Source organism: Lissotriton helveticus, chromosome 3_1 (genome assembly GCF_964261635.1).
Source record: "Lissotriton helveticus chromosome 3_1, aLisHel1.1, whole genome shotgun sequence".
Lineage (NCBI taxonomy): Eukaryota > Metazoa > Chordata > Amphibia > Caudata > Salamandridae > Lissotriton > Lissotriton helveticus.
In genome coordinates this window covers 389,367,253-389,387,441 of record NC_136061.1, presented here as the reverse complement: position 1 = coordinate 389,387,441, position 20,189 = coordinate 389,367,253, and positions in this window count along the sequence as shown.

Sequence of the window (20,189 nt, the reverse complement as noted above, 5' to 3'; positions counted from 1 at the left end):
CTGGCTGTTTTTGTTGGGATAAAAAGGGAGCTACGGGGGAGCTACCAGTGGGTAAGAGGTTCTGTCCCAGGCATTAGAGAGACCATCCCCATGCCATAAGAAGTTGAGTTCCTGAAGTTAGCTGAGACCTTGAGAAGAATCATTACATTAGCAACTGCGCATATCTCTAGAAAAAGTTGTGAGGGCAGTGCGACCAATCACGTGTTATTAGATTATGTGACTAGTAGTGAGGGGCATCACCGAGGTGAGAGTTGATAAGACTTCAAGGAGAGATGATGTTCCTGGTAGAGCGAAGCATTGTTGGGAGAGGCCGGGATATCCCGGGGTGGAGGTAGACATTGCTGAATGGTGTAGATGACATCTCTTATAAAAGGGTGATTGGAGCTCTGTACTAAAATGACAAATACAAAAGGATAGGTAACAATGATTGACAGAGAGATGCCCTTTAATGAGGTGAGAGGTGGTATGTGAGCGTGCTTGTTCGTTGGGCACCACTGGAAGGCCGGGTGATTCCATCCTGTCAGCGATTGGAGGGGGAGATGGTCAACGGCTGAGAGGTGACATCCTAAGGGTGAGAAGGAAAGTACCATGGGGTCTGAAGGGTTCGTTTTTAAATGAAAGGGGAGGGGGCATCACTAGACAGTGAGGTGTGTGTGTCACTCCCCGCGTGTCCCCGCCCTAGATGGTTATGTGCTCATTTTAAGATGCAGAAGACATGGCTATTGTCTTAGTCCTATGCCAAAGGTTTGCTCTTGGGAAGTAGAAGCACGCTGCACATGGTGACACGCTTGTCACTCCACAGCAGTGCTGAAACAGACATGTGCCATCAGGGACTGAGTACCTGCAGTTTATTTTGAAAGGGGGAGTCAGGGCTAGCTCTAGGGCAGTGCAACTGGTGCTACTGCACAACGCGCTGACTTTGGGAGACGTCGTGTTTTCTAATATATTATGGATTTAAAAGCTCCTGTTACAGTGTTCCTATCATCCAGCAATTTTTAGGCAACCATAAAAATGTCAAGATACCTCCGGTGATTATGAAGCTTTGGGGTTTTGTCTAGTGGAACTCTTGACTCATAGCACAGAGGGTTAATAAGCCTGCTGCAAAGCATGTGTACCATGCATATCACAGAAGTGCAAATAATATAATTGATTCACAAATTGATTCGCAAATAATGTAACTAGTTCAGTGGGTTACCACTTTATCACAGAGATATTTTTATTACTTGCAGTTTATAGGTCAGAATCCTAGTATAACACAGTGAGGTATTAACTGTCATCAAAGAGCTGCATGCAAACTGCAAGCTGTAGGTTAGAGCAGTTTGATTTTTTTCCCCAGTCCTTCATTATCCTAATGTCATTTGGGTAGAAATCTATTCTTATTAGTAAAGACAACCCCAATTATGGCACGTTTTAATTTCTGAGTTTGTGCTTTCCCAGACCAAGCGCTCTTAAACTATACTGCCTACCAGTATGGATGTCGTGACTCCTACACCTTCTAGTTCTCTGTCTTATGTAACATTTTCCATAGACTGATTTAAACACGTATGATTCATTGTCTCTGTGTAGTGCGTGTGATGTTGAGTGCTCTGACACCCTACACTGGTACAAGTGGCGCTATAAAACAAAAGAAATGCAGGTGAGAGAGAATGGTTATTGAGACTTTGGAGGGCACTGTTAAATGGTGGTAATGAGGGAATCCATCTAGAAAGAGGTAATTGGGGGAGCCAACAAGCATTGTCGCACAGAATGCCGCCAGTGCTAAAGCCAGCCCGGGGAGAGTGCTTGCACTTCTCATCAATGCTGCAATCTTTTTAATAGGAGAGTGTTGCCATTTCTCAGCATCTATCAGGTATTCTGGGATAGTGGGTACAGTCACTTCTATATTTCCATTTCAAGCACTGGGACACAGACGCACATCACAAGGCAAACATGAGCTACATATTAGCATAGTCAAAGACCCTTTCTTCCCCTTATGAAAGCGCCCTCTCGCAATGATGTAACCAGCACTGTGCCACCAGTACAGATGACTCTGCCAACATGTACAATTTAGGCCTCTTTTAAAACTTACATTTTAGCCCAAGGTCCAATAATCTCTCCTTGTTACTGTTAGATGTAATCTAAAGTGGACGTCAAACACACATTTCCAAAACGGAGTCAAAAACTGTAGAATATTAACATGTGTAAAACAAATGTTAAAAACAGCCGCTTAAACTTCAAAATGTGCCCCATTAATCGTTTAACCACTGCAAAGTTCTCAACCTACCCCAAAATAAATGATACATTTGTAAGAAAAGCTTATCAACGAGAAGAGGCAAGGGTCAAATGTGTAAAGTTTCTATAAGTGCTTACTCTCCCATACAGAGACAACAGTTCTCCTACACTGATTACCACTACAGCACTACTCTACATTTTGTTTTGCAACGTCGCTTGATTCACCAATCTGATTTGTGTTTAGACAACTACACTGATGGTAAACTATACCTTGAGCGCTGTAAGTGGCTCAGGAAACTTCCTAAACGTAGGAATTTAGACTTGGCTGCAGAGACGGGTCACTATTGTAGACTATCCAACACAGTGTCCACCTATCCCGTGGGTCTATAACACCCCCTTTCCCTCACTCACCCGTTTTTAGGTCAAGCTAGGGCAGCGCATGCCCCTCTTTGCGAGGCATGCTGTATTGAAGTATGGACTTGAAGCTCCACCCACTCTCCGACCATATTTGTCATTGGCTTGTGTCATTGTCCTTCGTAAATGTTGGCTTCTGATTCGTTAATAGGCTTGTTAGTCCCTCCTTAGTACTGCCTTTTCTTCATTTGTAACCTCACATGAGAATTGGCCCTTTTACTTCAGTTGTTACACATTACATCTTATTTAGTTTGTAAGCACTGCAAGCACGACACGCTTTCCTGCAACATTCAGTACGCCATGCACGCTTTCACTTTCCAAGCACCCCGGGACAATGGCGGCCGCTTGTTTGAAATGCAATAGGTCTTGCATTTACAAGAGTTTGAGATATTGGCATTGTAAATGACAATGCCTTTTATTTATGAATTAATTATCAAAACAGATAAATAAAAGCCATTTTCATTTACAATGGCAAAAGCTCAAACTCTTGTAAATGCGAGACCTATTGCATTGTAAATGCTAGTTATGTCATTACTGTCAGGCCGGGTGTCTCAATAAATAAATGGGAAGAGAACTCTTTTTTATTTTAGTGCCCTAGATTAATGGCATTTCAAATGAAAAGCTGTGCTTTGTTTGGAAAGCAAATCCTGAACCCCTATGGTTTCACATCTATTTGTAGATTCTGGATTAGTTTCGCCTCTGACTTTGCTCTTACGCACGGATTACTCAAATGACAACCCCACGCAGTAGAAAGCTAATCTAAGCACCCCTCCTCCACGGCTGTTTGTGGGCGTGGGGTCGTCCATCCACAGAAGAGAAACCCTGAACTGTTTAACACTTGACAGTAGACAATCTACGTCTAGAATTCCCAAAAGAGCTTTTAATTTCCTGTTCATCAAGTTATCAGGCGACACCACGTCATCAAGGAAATCGATTCTCAAGCCTAGTTTTTAAATCGACAAACTTTTGTACTCCAGGACATTGGCTCAATTGAGTTGCATTAGGACTACACCTCCCACAATGGACCAGGTGGTGAAATGGGCGCTCGTGGCGTGCTTATGCTGCCGAGGTATAGTCGTCTGGTAATGGGGACTTTAAATATTATGCATATCAGAAATGTTTTCTTATTTTAGACACATTCTTCTATTTAAGCCGCTCTGGAACACGGATAGCAATTCCAAAAGACTAATTGTGATGGTTTTTCCGGGTGAAATATATTTTCCGCTGGCAAGATATTAGCGGTTTAGGGAAGACACAATAATTCAAAGGTTTCTTTACTAGACCACCTCCCTACACAAACTGGCCCCTAATTCCTTTTGATCTGGTTGCTCTTTTCCAACTTTCCTGTCCCTCCATTTTAGGGCCCCGAGATGAACTCATAATAGCATAAAACGCGACACAAATATGCAACATAATAGGCAAAGGGACATTGACTCAAGTTCAAGGAGATCTGGGCTGGTTGTAAGGCGCACCTCTGGCCTTCAAGCCTTAGGAGCAGCGGGACCTGCCCACAGCCCTACAAAAACATGTGCAGTAAAAAGGAGCCAGCCGTGTTAGAGCACAGACATATATATCTTTACTAGGATGATTTTCATAGACACCACACTGGTCCATGGGGTCCTGCACCATAGCCGGCGGCAAGACACGATTGTCCATGGGGTCCTGAACTACAACAGGGGATTGGACATGTGCCATGGTTTCTTCTACCACAGCAGGGGATACACGATAGTCCACGAGGCGCTGTCCCACAGCGGGGTATTGGACACAATTATCCAGGGGGCCCTTTATAACAGCAGGCGGTTTGTCATTAGCAAGGTGTCCTGTACCAAACAAGGGGTTGGTCACGATAGTGCATGGCGTCCAGTACCACAGCATAGGAGGGGGTTGGACCCAATGTCGCTTGGGGTCCTGTAATACAGGAGGAGATTGGACACAAGTAATTTGGTCACCTACCACACCAGGGGTCGGCCTTAAGTTTCAGTTAAAGGACTCATAGTATGAGATGGAATGATGGCACTTTAGGAAGGGCATAGTGGTTTGATCATCTAGAAAGGAGATGGTTCTTGACGCAAGAATTCTGTAGTTTAAGTTGCACTGGATAGAGAACAAGTGTCATCTGGATGGACTATAATATATTGGATTGATGTTGTATGGGCTATTTTATATTGGATGGCTTCTTTGTTGTACTTATGGCACAGTGGCTGTCGGGAATACACATGGGGTGGGGCGCAGTTATTTGGTCAGACCATCACTTTCAGAGAAAGGCTGGGAAGACACTTTGTCCAGTAAGAATAATCAGGCTGGGTGAGGCGAGTGGCGGTACAAAGGATTGGGCTGGCACATCCTTCCATTGAACCTGAGCTTGGCATAGTCACTGCCGTACGTCACATGTTTTCTGGCCTCCCTACCCACCACGCCAGATGCCAGGCAGGACCCTGCGATGTGCCAATCAGAGCTCCCAGTGCCAGCCTGATATGCCCCTGTATCCTCTATTTATGGACCTCTGTGTCTGCCGGATGGCCCCCTTGTGTCTTCCAGTTAAGCCACGGTGTGTCTGCCAGTTAACCCCCTCCTCCCCCCTCCATGTCTGTTTGCTGGAGCTCCAGTGTCTTCCAGTTCGGACACCGGGTGTCATGCGGTCTGCCAGAGGAAAAGGTATTGCACAGAAACTTGGCCCGTGCGTGACATCCTGCATGTCTTACAAACAATGGAAAAAACTTTGAAAAAGAGCAGATTGTAGGAAAGTGATGCTGTTCAGTCACAGGCGGTGGAGCTGGTCCTGGAAGCAGGAGGGAGAGAACCTCTGTGGGGTAGCTGGGGAGGGGCTTCTGAGGGGTATGGTACGATAGGAGGCCGACAGCTGGAGGGAGTAATCAGCTGCAGAGGAGATTCTGAGGAGTAAAAGAGTGGCCAGGCCTCAGAGGAGCAGGGGTGACCGATGTTAGGTGTCTGCCCCGGAAGCAGAACATGGATTCGAGATAGAGAAGAGCTGGGCCACGGAGGAGGAAAGGAGCTTCTAGAGGAGAAGCCCCGACAGAGGGATGTGCTTTCAAGGAAACGAGCGCGGCCTGCCCGCAGCATTACAGGGTGTCTGATGACAGGAGCCTGACCTGGAAACAGAAAAGGGACTCGTGTGGGAAATGAGCAGGACAGGGCAAAAGTGAGGGTCTTCTGGTGAGCAGAAGCCTTCTGGAGGAGAGCACTAATTTATCCTCATCACACATTTGCTGAGTGCAAGAGAGGGGAAGACACACAAACAAACCGTTAAAAAGGAGGAGGAAAAAGACGGCAAGACTGTCACAAGCAGAAAGCTGAGCCTGCAAGGATGTGAAACATAGGGGGTGTCTAGTAGGATTAAACACTACCGGCCTTGGTATTTGATGCACCCACATTTAATTGCACCGGCCGCCGGCTTCTGAGCGGAGCTTCAGGCACCGGCACTCTTTCTTTCACAAATGAAGGCCTGATTACAATCAGGGTTAGCTTTAGTGCCGATCGCGCCCGATGTGACAATCTTTTTTGGCGCCCTCCATGTCTGCCTCCAGAGAGTCCCTCACTAATATTCGGCAAAAGTTCCCCTCCCCTCTCCATAGCCCCTCTCTCACATACATTTCATTTGTTTTAAAGCGCTGGTACAGGCTGGCTTTACAAATTCACTCAGCTAACTACATAAAATGCAGATCCGTTTTTTGCAGCAGGTATATTAACCCTCTGGTGAGTCAAAACTGCTACTAGACAAAACTTCCATATATATCTCTCTCTTCCTCCCACCCCCCAGAACATTATTCAAAAGAGTTATCTTTACATTTGTATTGCTTCCTGAAAAGTGGATCAAGGCACTCTGCAGCAGGTGCTTTTAAATCTTAAGTTATTGCTAAACACAGCACCCCTGCCTGAGGTCAGCTCCCCTGCCCCCCTCCAGGTTAGCACCCAGTGCGGCCGCACTGTTACACCGTGCTAAAGCTGGCCCTGATTACAATCCCGCAAGCAGGTACAGGGACCAGAAAGTCACAGCATGCATTATATGCCCCATTGGTTGAAGTGGCACATGCTTTATGTTTTCTTATGGGACACTCAATTGCCAAAGGCAGAATGTCATTATGACACAACTACATTAGGACGTGTCAAACTACTTGGCTTTAATTCTGAAATGGGAAAAGATATAAGTTAAAAATAGTGGTACCTCTTATGCTGTTGGTCTGTAGGTCCTTTGGTTATTGAAAGGCTCAGTTGTTAATGCCAGAGCACCCACGTATGTGGCCATTGTAAGGTTACTCTCTTTTTGTCAATGCCTATGTTTCTATGGTCGAGAGGGGCATTTCTTGCTTCCAGCGTGTAGGTCTATGGTCTCTGCGAGGCACTACTTTTCTGTCAGTGTGTATGTATCTACGGTCAGTAGGGGCACCCTTGCTTTCAGTGTATATGTGTCTAGGTTCCCAGAGACACCTCCAGCCGCAACATATATGCGTCTATGGTCCCAGGGATTTCTGCTATATAGTGTATGATCCTGTTAAGGCTTACAGGGGAGGGATCATTATAACGTTTTATCAAACTGAGGACACCTCACTTGCCATAAATGTGAACTGATATTTGATAACTAACACAAAGCTTCAGTCAATGTGTGTAAGTGTGTGGATATATACATTATTAGTCATAGCTACTATATACACAGAACATCACCAAAAAATAAATAAATGAACAAACATACCTCATTTACCTAAAGACAACCTTACACAATACCCCAGTGTCCATCAATATTACTATTCCATATCTACGTAATCTGGATAACTTCTAGTATGGTTTCACTCCTCTGTGGGCTATACATGCATACCAATACGTTTCAACCACCTTATATATAGGACGGAAATGTTTTCCAAGGTCTTCCTCGCCGGTGTACTCTTATGCCCATGCGGGCACTCTGAGTTACTTGCACAGTAAACACGTAAGTACTTTGTTGTCTTCAATATCTGATTTCCGATCATGAAAACTCCATGTGTCCCAAGGTATGATTTCCTTTGTTGCTGGATAAATCCATGTGCTATCTGGTGTTTGGCTCTTGTATCTGATGTCTTGTTTCTTTCATCTGCCCGTGGTACGTCCTCTGGAGCGATTCGCCGCGATGGTGCTTGCAAGCTCACTGACATGGGACCCCGATTCCTTCCAGCTAGAATAGCAGCACCTCGACAGGGAATCAAACCAGATTGCCTCACCAGCGAATGAAAAACAAGACAGCAGACATAAGAGCTGCACAATGGATAAGACACTGATTCATCAGTAACAAAGGAAATCATACCTCAGTTCAGCAACAAAGGAAGTTGTACTTCAGGACACACAGCGTTTACGGCCAGGAAACCAGAGATTGAAGACAACAAAATACTCAGTGTTTTCGAAGCGAGTAACTTGAGAGTGTCCTGCATGGATATAAGAGTACCACACCCTGAAGAAGACTTCAGATTATTTTTTCCCCCATTTATAAGGGGATTGAAACGTGTTGGTACCGCTTGTATGGCTCGCAGAGCAGTGAAACCACATTAGGTGATATCCCGATTAAAGACAAATTAAATAACATTGATGGACACTGGGATATTGTCCAACAAAAAAGTACATAACCCTTATATGAGACAGTATGGACTGCTATTGAAAATTGGTAGGATTCTTCTATGTAATGAACAGTTATAATTGTTGTTTATGTTCCAGTAATTTGTGCTTAAGTAAATGCAGAGTATATTCATTTATACATTTTCTGTGCTGTGCCGTGTATACATTAGTTATAAATAATAACAATACATATGTTCACAAACTTACACACTTCGACTAAACCTTTGTATTCATCATAAAATACCAGTTTACGCCTATGGCAAGTGGGGGCCCTCTTTTCTTTTATATAGTCTACTAGGGAGTCATCTCTTGCAGTGAGTGTTTATGCTCCCATAGTTAGTAAGACACACATTTATTGCTGTCGGTGTATCTGTTTATGGTCCCTGAGAGGCACATCTTGCTGGCATTTTCTTTGTTTAGTCCCTGAGAAGCACCTCTTGCCTTCAGAGTCTGTGCCTATGATCCCATGAGAGGCACCTCTTGCTGTCAGTGTCTAGGTCTATTGTCCCTGAGACGCACCTCTTGCCTTCAGTCACTGTGTCTATGATCCAATGACAGGCACCTCTTGCTGTCAGTGCATGTGATTTGAGCATTTGGATGTCTGAAAATAACACCACTAGTCTGAACGAGCACAGTGCCCAAGGGCAATCTATGGTGATAACTCTTATCATTTCCTTCCTGTGATACAGTTGTCCAAGGCCTCACGTGACCCTACCCCCTGTGAGATTCTTCGCACAGCAAGGATTTATAACTTTTTATGAACTTCCTTAATGAACTGCATTAGTCTATTTCTTTACGTATCCCTTTCATGGTCTTGATCTCAGATTGGAGGGGGGCCTTGTGCCAGTGCTGCTGGATTTAAAGCATCATCGCACTGAGGCGCCTTGTCCGTGGCTGTTATCGATGCTCTAACTGTGAGTTTGGCTGCATTCAGCTGATAGTGTGATGTCAGTCTGTTTTATAAACCAGTGTGAGTACTTTGCATTAGATGAGCTCAATCCCTGGTGGCCAGCAGAAGGCGTTCCTGGCAGAGCGTGTGAGCTTCTCTGTTCTTTGTATTTGGCATGAATGGTGCGTACAGTACTTAAACTTTAGGTACCCAGGAGCTTGTGCTATTGGGGTTTCAGATGGGAATGTTCATCCTTTACATATTTTCATGCCGCTAAGATGTTGGTCAATTAGTACGTCTCAGAATAGGTGAGATTTCGTTTTCCCAGAAGTGGGGTGGATTGTCTGGCTTGGAAGTAGCGAGTTCCACATTTGGGACCGGGGTGTTAGAAACCATTTCCACCATCTCAGTTTCTTTTAAGGAATGCAGAGGTGATTGATGGTTGGGGCTTCCTCTAGGTCTTTGGGTGCTGAGATGTTGGAGGAGGAGGTGGTGTAGCTCTTGGTTTTCTTTATGAAGGAAAGGTCAAACACAGCACTTTTTAGTTCTTGACTCAACTTGGGCTCACTTTAGTTCCTGGAGTAGCCCCGGTAGTTATTAAGAGTCCTGGCTGGTGAATGGTTGGACCTTTCAAGGTGTGAGATCTGCAGTAAGCGGTGGTCCAGGGTGCACCCATGGCCACAGCCTACCCTGACCTCTGCTAGCTGTGGCTTTCTTTTTCATCTAGAAATCGTTGCAGCCTCTTTTAGTCCTGGCTCTTTGGGTGACGTGGTTCATTTTTTGTGTGAGATGATGTGTAGTGCGTGGTTAGTGGGCTTACCCTCTGACCTCACTTTTAAGAGCCTTGTCACTGCGTCTCTTTGTTCATACAGGGCAGGGAGGCTTCTTGCTCCTTCCGTGGGTTCCGGGTGATGTGCTGGAGACTGCAGCTCATGCTGGGTTGGGCCAGACTAATTTGCATATAGCCAGGTTCTGAACTGGGATGGTGCAGTGAGCTAAAAAACGGTGATGGATCAAGCCCTGATCTGTTGACTGGGTAGGAGTGTTCTGATTAACTCAGATACTCTGTCCATCACCACCCCCTTTTTGAAATTGGGTTGGGCCAGAAGGCTGTGCACAGAATCCAGTGCAGGCTGGACAGGACTAGAGAAGGCAGAGGCTACCCAGGGACACTTAGGGAATAGTATTTGTGGACCTGTGAGAACTGCTGGAATGCAGTGACGCCTTTTAAGAGAGTTTTGGTAGTCAGGGGTATAAAGACTGTGCTGAGGTCCAGTTGGAGAGTACAGCTTTCGGAAGTACAGCTTTCCACCCTCGCCGTAGAGTGTGAGGCACTCACCTTTTGTGTCGTGAGTCTATTAGGCCCTTCTCAGGTCTTACCCCTGGCCTGAAACCTGGAGGTTTGTGTCACAGGGCCCAGGGCCTGTTGCTTCTGTCATTACCTGTGTTCATATTACTGCGGGTCAACGAGACGTGAACTCATCCCTAGTGGCAGCAGCTGTGTAGGCAGACTCGTCAGCTCTTTCCTTTGTCCCACAGGTACAGTTTAGTTTAACCGATCATTTTTAGGTCGAGCCTGGCGTCAGAGCGTATGCGCTGCTCGCTCTGCGAGGCATGCTGTATTAGGGAATGTTGTTGAAGCGTCTCCCACTCTCCGCCCATATTTGTCATCTGCTTTGGGTCATTGTCCTTCTTAAATAGTGGCTTCTGATTCGTAAATGTGCTTGTTAGTCCTGTCTTGGTTCCGCCTTTCCATTTGTTACGGCCCATAATGACTGGACCTTTTACTTGGCTGGGTACACGGCCTGCTTTATCTAGTGGGTGAGCACTATTTTTGTTATTGGCACTGATGGGGACAATGTCGACAGCTTTTAGCGGAATTTGCATAATGATCGCGGCACCCACTTTGGGGACACTGCAATCATTTTCAATTTTAATTGTATTAATTTTTCATGTTGAGCGTGACGTCCACTATTAGGACACCGCGCTCAGTTTTAAAGTTAAACAAACATTTGCAATGCAATAGATCTCGCATTTACGCAAGTTTAAGCTATTGGCATTGTCATTTACAATACCAATAGCTTAAACTCATGTAAATGCGAGACCTATTGCATTGCAAATGTTTGTTTTATTTGTTGTTGAAAGTAGAAGCAACATTTTCCTGAGGAGTCCAACGCGGTAGTTACACGTCGTTACCACACTGGCACCATGGCTCAACAAGTTAAGAGCAGCCAGCTGACCTCTGGTGTGACGATCATGTCAAAGTTTGAATCCTGACTTTGCAACCTCAGTATTTCATCCTTTTAAAGACGTTAGATGGATTTCCATTGCCCTGGGTGATATGATCATCAGCTATTTCAAGCTCTTGTTATGCCAGAATGCACAGCATTCAGTGCTACATAACCAGTTGTTTTTGATATTAGTTTACTTGAGAACAGCCGTGTACCGTTCTGGACGCCTGGGGTGCTGACCTTCCCACCAGTGTGATGCCTTTGGCACCCAGGCACCAGGACAGTGTTTCTCACCAGGCTCTTTTGTGTCAATGGTACCAGCCTCAGCTCACCCCGAGACATCCTAAACTCTAACTAGTCTTGGTCAATCCTCTCTGTGTTTTTCCTGATAAGCATCTTTCTGGGGCTGGCAGACATTGCACAGTTTTTAAGCTCGTTATAGAGCTGGAAACAGTTTATTGCAGCGACAGCATAATCCATATTCATAGATCCTTGACCCAGTGGAGGTAGAAGTACATATCACAGCATTGGTGAGAGAGTTGACCCCTGGGGGACTTTCAGTTTAGGACTTGACACATGACCTACGTGGTCCAATGATGGTGACCTGTAGTAGCGCTTTTCAAGACATTATTATATCTAGTGGAGGTGGTTGGACAACCTTGTCCATCACATTGCCTCTCTACAAGGTTGCGTGGGCCATGGTTTAAAATGTTGCCATAAGTTTGGAAAATATCAGTACTGCCTGCTATTCCTGGTCCACAATGTGCCACCGTGGCCTGGACAGTCCAAAGTGCTGCCTCATTCCTTGCCCCAGACCAACAGCATGGATGGCAAGAGTTCAGGCTGTTGTGCTCAGCTTGGCCACAAACAAGCACTGAGCAAAGAATCATAGAGATTGTATAGAAGAGAGAGGGCCCCACCTACCATGGGAGCACGTGTAGACTAGTACAGTCTACCACCACAATCAGGTTTACAGTGTAAATATGATCCAATTTTCTCTTTTTCAGTTCTTTGTAAGCCCTGATAAGCAGGCCCTTTGCAGCCACTGTTAAACTGGATTAATAGATTATAGCTCTTTTTTGTCATCAAGTAAGGCCCATTCCTCCATCCTCTGCAAAAGGTCGCTCCTCTCAGGACAGTGATAGAAATATCTCCCCAGTCTCTAGTTTACAGAGGTTCTTCGAGTGGTTGGAGAGGTGTTGTGTAAGGGTTTTGAAAACGTTGTTCCTGAACCACAGGTGGCCCCCCTCTGAGAAGAGATGCCTCTCATTGACCCAGACCTTGGTAATGCCAGACCAGCACCAAGATGCATTCTTCACACCATGCTGCAAAAATATTACCTACATTTGAACTCCCAATTTTTAAAAGGTTTTCTTTTTCTCGGTCCACAGCATTAAGTTCAAAACCTCAACAATATTTGGGACTGTAACTTTGTACTTTTCTGCGTTCCTATTGGTCCCTGCCTGTTGATGCACCTGTATGAGCACACCTGGGCATATCCAGGAGATTGAGGCCAAGTGAGGGATTTCACAGAAAGGCTCACTCTGGTCCAGCTGTGAAGAAGTGTTACAATACCTCCCACAACATACGTATGTATTGTAATACATGTGCGGCATATTCATATATGTACTTCCCATTAAACGCTTTTTGGCAGCTATACAAAGCTGCACAGGTGCTTTAAAGGGAGATATTCAAACATAGTCTCGTGCATTTGTAGAAATTGTTGGAAATCCAGACAAAAATGCCTCTCCCTTACTCTGAACAGTGACTCCAGTATTTGAGACTCCAGGCCAAAGCCTGAAGTTTTAAGTGGGACCAGTGATGAAGGTGGCGGCAAATGGAGACGGAGGAAGGGGATGCAGGTAAGATAGGAGGTAGACAAGCATAAGGGAGGGGTGCAGGTTATCCATGGTACTCGTGATTGACTGGGAGAGGAAAGGAAGATGATTGGGTGTTGGCTGTGGTAAGAAAGTATTTCTGGTGTATTTGTGTGTGATTACTTGTTCGTGTGGAGTATACCTTTTGCTGTAGTTTGGCCTTTGCAGGCTTAAAAAAATGGCAAAGGGACACATGCACTGTAGCATCCTTTAGACATCATTAGCACAACGTACAAAAGGAAGGGGCGCCATTTTTCCAACTTCACAGCTATGAACATTCCCCGCCCACATGGCCATAGAAGTAGGCTGGTTGCAAGCCACAGGATATCCGCCCATGAAGGGCTGAACTCCCTGCTGCTTAGAAATGGCTGCATGTGGATTCCTGGTGTGGTGCTTGGGACTGAAGGCGGCTGGATCTGGGGTCCTGGAAATAGTGCACAGTGGGACAAGGAGGTAAGGGGACCTTGCCCAGGCGAATATGGCGAGGTGCAGGAGATGGGTCAGCATACTTTCTGGGAGTGGTGCTGTCACAGGGGATGACTGACATGCAATGCTAGCCCACAGGCTCTTTGCAGCAATATGCACAGTATTCTCTTGCTGCAAATGGCCTGTTCAGATGTCACTTTTTCATTATTCCACTTCACTCTGCAAAGATCACATTTTTTTTTTAAAAGAATGCAAACTTGAGATTGGCTCAATTTAGCACACCCCTAATGAACACGCTTCCAGGCACCTCTATCCTAAAAACAATACACCACAGGGAATCCTTGCCTCTGATTTAGGATGTGTGTTCTGGGCCCCGGACCCCTGATAATACCTTCCAAAGATTAAGGAGTGACATTTTCTTCAAAGGTGAGCCTATTTTCGAGGGATACCTGTTTGGAGCTACACCCTCATCCAAGGGTCTTCTGCCTCAGCACCATACCCTTCCAGGGGGGCCTGTTTTTCACAATATGCCCCTTCCCAAAAGTGCACCCATATTGAAAGACGCTTCACTCTGAGTGACAGTAGCCATCCGACTCCCCAGGTAGCCCCTCTGTCTGAGTAAGTTGTGGCTTGAGAGCTCATTCATTCCTCAATAATGGTCAGAGAGTTTGGTCAAGGTCAGGGATGGGTTGATGGCTTGTCTATGTCTTAACGTTAGGATGAGCGCCTGCAATTGTCGATAGCTTAGTAGTGGCTTCAAGGATTCATCGTAGGCCAGGTATGGGTTGTGGACTTATCCATAACTAGGAAATTGTTGAAGGCCCCTCTACAGATCAGCAGTGAGGTGAAGACTAGTCCATGGTTAAGTAGTGCCATGAAGGTGTATGAATAGCTTCGCAAAGGTTTGATGGTTTATAGCATTGCTTAATAGTGGGTTTGAGAATCATCAACCACTCATGCGTGAGTCCACAGCTTGTCCATATCCCGGTGGTCAGTGCAGGGACAGTTCATAGCTCAGCACTGGGGTGAGAGTTCCTCCATACCTTAGGAGAAGTTCAGGGGCTCATCAGCTCCACTGAGAGGACTGAACATGCCACAGCCAGCCCCCATTCTTGCCACAGCCAGCCCCCATTCTTGCCACAGCCAGCCCCCATTCTTGCCACAGCCAGCCCCCATTCGTGCCACAGCCAGCCCCATTCGTGCCACAGCCAGCTCCCATTCGTGCCTCAGCCAGCTCCCATTCGTGCCACAGCCAGCTCCCATTCGTGCCACAGCCAGCTCCCATTCATGCCTCAGACAGCTCCCATGCATGCCTCAGCCCGCTCCCCTTCATGCCTCAGCCAGCTCCCATTCATGCCTCAGCCAGCTCCCATTCATGCCTCAGCCAGCTCCCATTCATGCCACAGCCAGCTCCCATTCATGCCTCAGCCAGCTCCCATTCATGCCTCAGCCAGCTCCCATTCATGCCTCAGCCCGCTCCCCTTCATGCCTCAGCCAGCTCCCATTCATGCCTCAGCCAGCTCCCATTCATGCCTCAGCCAGCTCCCATTCATGCCTCAGCCAGCTCCCATTCGTGCCACAGCCAGCTCCCATTCCTTAAGTCTCATGTTATGTTGTACTTTTTTTATGGACAAAACCACTGTTTAAGATGATGCACATATTTAAGCACACCAAGTGTTAAAGAATGTAGCGCTTTGTAATACCACTATAGTCCTATTCCTGAGGACTACACTATGCAGCCGATCATGCTACCCTAACTGCTTAATATGCTGCTGTGCCCTGGACCATAAAGCACTTGCGACAAGCCTTTTAAACCTAGTCCATGGTAAATGGGCATTTTACCATGGGTACGTGTAGTCATCAGCCAGCACAGGGTGGCAACGATGTATGCATCTAGTGCACACATGCATCCATTCCCAAGCACCACTTGCAATTGATGGCACGCCAGCAGATGTTACAACCTCCATGCTTTGCAAACAACCACCAGGATTAAGTTGATACTAACTGTGCAAGCCAAAGCAAATGACTGTGTGCAAACATGCAACCAAAGCAACAAATACCACACTGCTCTTGTCGCCAAAGAAACTACCCGCCAAAAATGCACCAAAGCAAACAACCAAACAGCTAAACTAACTACATGTTGCTCTGTGTCAAGCACGCCAACTAAATATACTAACCTGCAAGCCAAACAAACAGACCTCATGCCAAGGGAAATATTGAGCGCATACCAAGCCTTCCAGGCAAAAGCGACCTAATGTTAAGCCTGCAAGCTAAAGGAGCCAAAGTTCATGCCAAGTTTGCCAGCCCAAAAAAAAAAACAGCACGTCAAGCCTGCCAGCCAAAGGAACTTATCCTCAATTCAAGTCTGCCAGGTACAGGAACTGTTCTCTATGCCAGCCACAACAAATGACAACATGGCAAGCATTCCCAGTAAAGGCAAACCCAGTCAAGCAATCAAGAACTGTGCAAATCCTGTATCACTGCAACCAGTCCTAGGCCAGGCCAAACCTGGCAAATAAAGCAACTTAACTCAGTGCCAAAATTGCTAACCAATACATCCAATGACACCAAGCTTGTGAGCTAAAGAACTGAGCGTAAGGCCAACCAGAGCAATACAAATCCATGTCAAACCTGCCATTTCAGCTAAACTAATGATACTCGTGCCAACCGAGCCAGCCAAACAAAGAAACTGTGCCCGCTATGAGAGAAAATGCAATAAACAAGTACTCAAGATAAGGAAATCAATACCGGAAACATGCGCCAGATATCTAAACCACCCACACTGCAAATGAGCCACTTGAAGGAAAAGATCACCTCACCACAAGGGCCGCCCAAGTAATTGACCCAAGACAAAGGTACAAAGACACTCCCTTCAGCCAAGAAACAAATCCACATTCCATCTCTGATCATGGGACCAACCCAGCCACGGCTGCCAGACATTGAAGTGCCCCCAAGCAGATGGAGTGACCAGTGCAGGTGGAGAGTTCTGGATGACCAGAACTCTCCAAAGGATGAAGTCCAAGTGAAAGCTGAACCCTGAACATAGTTAAACAAATGCACGCAGCCGACAAACTCCCCTACCCGCCTGGTTCAGTGATGGTAACCAAAAGAACACATCCCACCTACCTGTGGTGCCACCCATGGGACCAGATCCCATAATTCATGTGCCAGCTCCAGCAGAGACCACCCAGAGCAGTTCAGTACAGCATGTTCAGGGCAGGCATTTCCTCCCACAGCAGCCGGCTCTCCCACGGCCTCTCCTCAAGGTTGCGCGCTGTGGTGTTTGAGCCAGCTGCAGCGCAGAAGGTCACACTTTTTGCGGTCACCATGTTTTTTGTAAAGTATCAGAGCAGATAAACTACCTTACATCAGATACAGCGGCACTGGAAGGTGGGTCTTTAACACAGCACTCCTTCCCCACAGGGGCTCTTAGGGTGTCCACTGACAGAGCTACAACACTGCACACCTGCCTCTTTATAGGTATCTGAAGACAGAGTCACAGCACCATGTGCGACTTGCACCACATAATAAAGTGTCTCAGGTTCCAAGCCTGTTGCCAGTCCAGCTGGTTCCGACAACCACAGCGCCAGGGCCAACTGGCTCCGAAAGAGCTGCAGGCCAGCCTGCCTGATGCCAAAGTATCCTACAAGTCTCACTCAAAAGTAACTATAGCATTTGGAGGCGAAACACGAAACATACCCAAAATATATCAGTCACACAAATACAAAGGCACAGAGACACAAAGCGCACGACCCAAACATACAATTTAGAAGAGCGTCAGAAAGCACATGCAGTAAACACAGACCAAAGTTAACAAAAACTGTAACACAGGTTCTCTTATGGGTGGTGAGTACATGGTGATGACAGGGAGAAAGCACAACAAGCACAGGTATATGAAAAACATGCAACAGCAACACAGTATCTCAGAAGGAAAGCATAGGCTACTATGGGACTTAAAGCACTTAACACATACCAAAAAAAACCAGCACCGCTACATGTGGCCTACGAAGGTGAGCTATGGTTACATTTAGACCAAGGACAACCACCCCACAAACAAATGATCCACAAAACAGCTGCAAATCCCTGCTAACAGCGGAGAAGAGAAAAAACATTAGGAGGCAATTACATATCGCACACGTGAGAAACACTTAGAGCCTGATTTAGACTTTGGTGGACGGACATAGCTCCATCGGAATGGTGGAGTAGTTTACTCCTGCAATGCTGAGGGCACTCCGACCCCCCAAATTTAGAGGTGTCCACCGGCCTAGCAGACATCTGTTACATTTATAAGAATGGCGGTTCCTGGAAATGCATTGAAAGTTTGACGATTGGCTCTGTCAACATGAAGGAGCCTTACTTGAAATCTTCTATTTTTTTGTATTTTCAAAAGGAAAACCCCCCCAAAACGACCTCCATGCCATTGGAGTTTTCTCCTATAGCGTGGGGTGTCATTGTACAGTTTTCACTGCAAGTGACAATTTGTCTACCCACTGTAAATCGGGTGGGCAGGCAAGTGGGCAAGCCTCAGATGGCCCTTATTCTATCGGGCCTTCGGAGGTGTATGCAGGCGGCAGAGATGGAGTAGTCTCCACAGGCTACATACTGACGTTCCACCCAAATCTAAATGAGGAGGGCAGAACTTCACTCTGTTGCGATGCAGTACATTTTCTGCCAAAGTCTAAATCAGGCTTTTAGTTTTACAGACAGAAGCATAGTACAAAGCGACTTAAAGCACTTGAACATGGCACACACCAAAATTAGAACTGTGGATTCACCACTAGAAGGCGATGATTAGAATTAGACATAGCACTTACACGTGTCAGCAAAAGTTTGCACCCACCCATAGGGAATGGCCAACATGGCACTTGGAAGTAACAAAAGAACAGGAGAAACTGTTGTTGCATGGCAGGCTGGGCCAACTGTAGACTTGCCTAACACTAACCGCTCCAGGCATCCAAAGCCATAGCAACACGCCGCCGGCCTCAGTTTAGGGAGAGAAGGTAGCTACCTTAAGATCAAGTAGAGGGAAACATTTCTAGCTATGCTTTCTTCACACACTGTTTTTAAGGCATCAGGTACACTGGAGCACTGATTGGAAAGATGCCTGGTGCCACTCTTACCACATTGTATGGCAGGTTCCCCGTCCCCAGACCTACCTAAGACTGATTGGGAAGATGACCAACCCGACTCAAACCAAAGACTGCAGGTCTGGGTCCACAGACTTACCCATACCCAAGACTGCATGGGACGGTCCGCAGTCCTACCCTTACCCAAGACTGCATGGGACGGTCCGCAGCTCCACCCTTACCCAAGACTGCACGTGGCGGTCCATGTTTCACCCAGAGCCACGTAGTGGTCACACCGGTCCCCTCTGAGGAGAAGAGACATTGGCGGTAGATTCAATGCCATCCTACAATGAATACAAGCACCTCAACTCTGTGAAAACCAGACAGTATTTTTGACATTTCCATCGTGTTGTACTCCAAGGGATATATTTATTGCATGTGAAGGGTTTGTGTAATATGCTTCGGTGGGACCATGGTCCTCTGGATTTTTTGTATATTTTTTTAAATAAATTGTACAAGGGCTTCTGTGAAAAGGCATGAAATGCATTTTCAATATTCATTGAACCCAGCAATAAAAAAAGATCTTGCAACGACAAATAAAAATGTGCATTGCGTCTATCCTGGTGCCTGTGTGTTGTTATGTCACTGCAGAATGCACTGCAGCCTCTGTTCTGTCATTGCTGCACACACTGCACTCAGACTCTATCCTGTCAGTGCTGTGCATGCCTCATCTCCAATCTGTCCTGTCACTGTTAAACATACTTCACTCTCTATCCTGTCACTGCTGTACACACTGCACTCACTCTGTCCTGTCAGTGCTGTGCATGCCTCATCCCCAATCAGTCCTGACACTGTTAAACATACTTCACTCTCTGTCCTGTCACTGCTGTGCACACTGCACTCACTCTGTCCTGTCAGTGCTGTGCACACTGCACACACTCTGTCCTGTCACTCCTGTACACACTGCACTCTCACTCTATACTGTCTCTCCTGTACACACTGCACTCTTCAGATTTAAATAAAAAAACGACTTCAATAAATACCATTACCGAGAAACCATTTAATCAAAACTGTTTAATGGAAACTTTCAGAATGAATAGCATTTACTTTTTCGTAGAAACCAATTCATAGAATGTCGTTTTGTTGAAAATTGTGTTTAGAATGCCTATTTAAAAAAAAATCTTTTTATTATAACCAGTATCAGCATGGCATAAATCTTCCAGGTGGAATACAGACACATTGTAAATCAGCAAAACACATCTCCATGACATTATTACATTGGCATTCAGTTCATCATAATCATTAACAGTACCCCTCATGTTATTCCCGCCTCCCGCCCTAGTGTTCCTCATCCGTACTCTCATCCGCCTGTTCCCGTGGTGGTTCACAAATATCTCCCCTGAATTTATTCCACGCCCCCCAGATCTTGCTCCATTTCTGAGGACAGCCACGATTAATGAACACTGTTCCCTCGGCC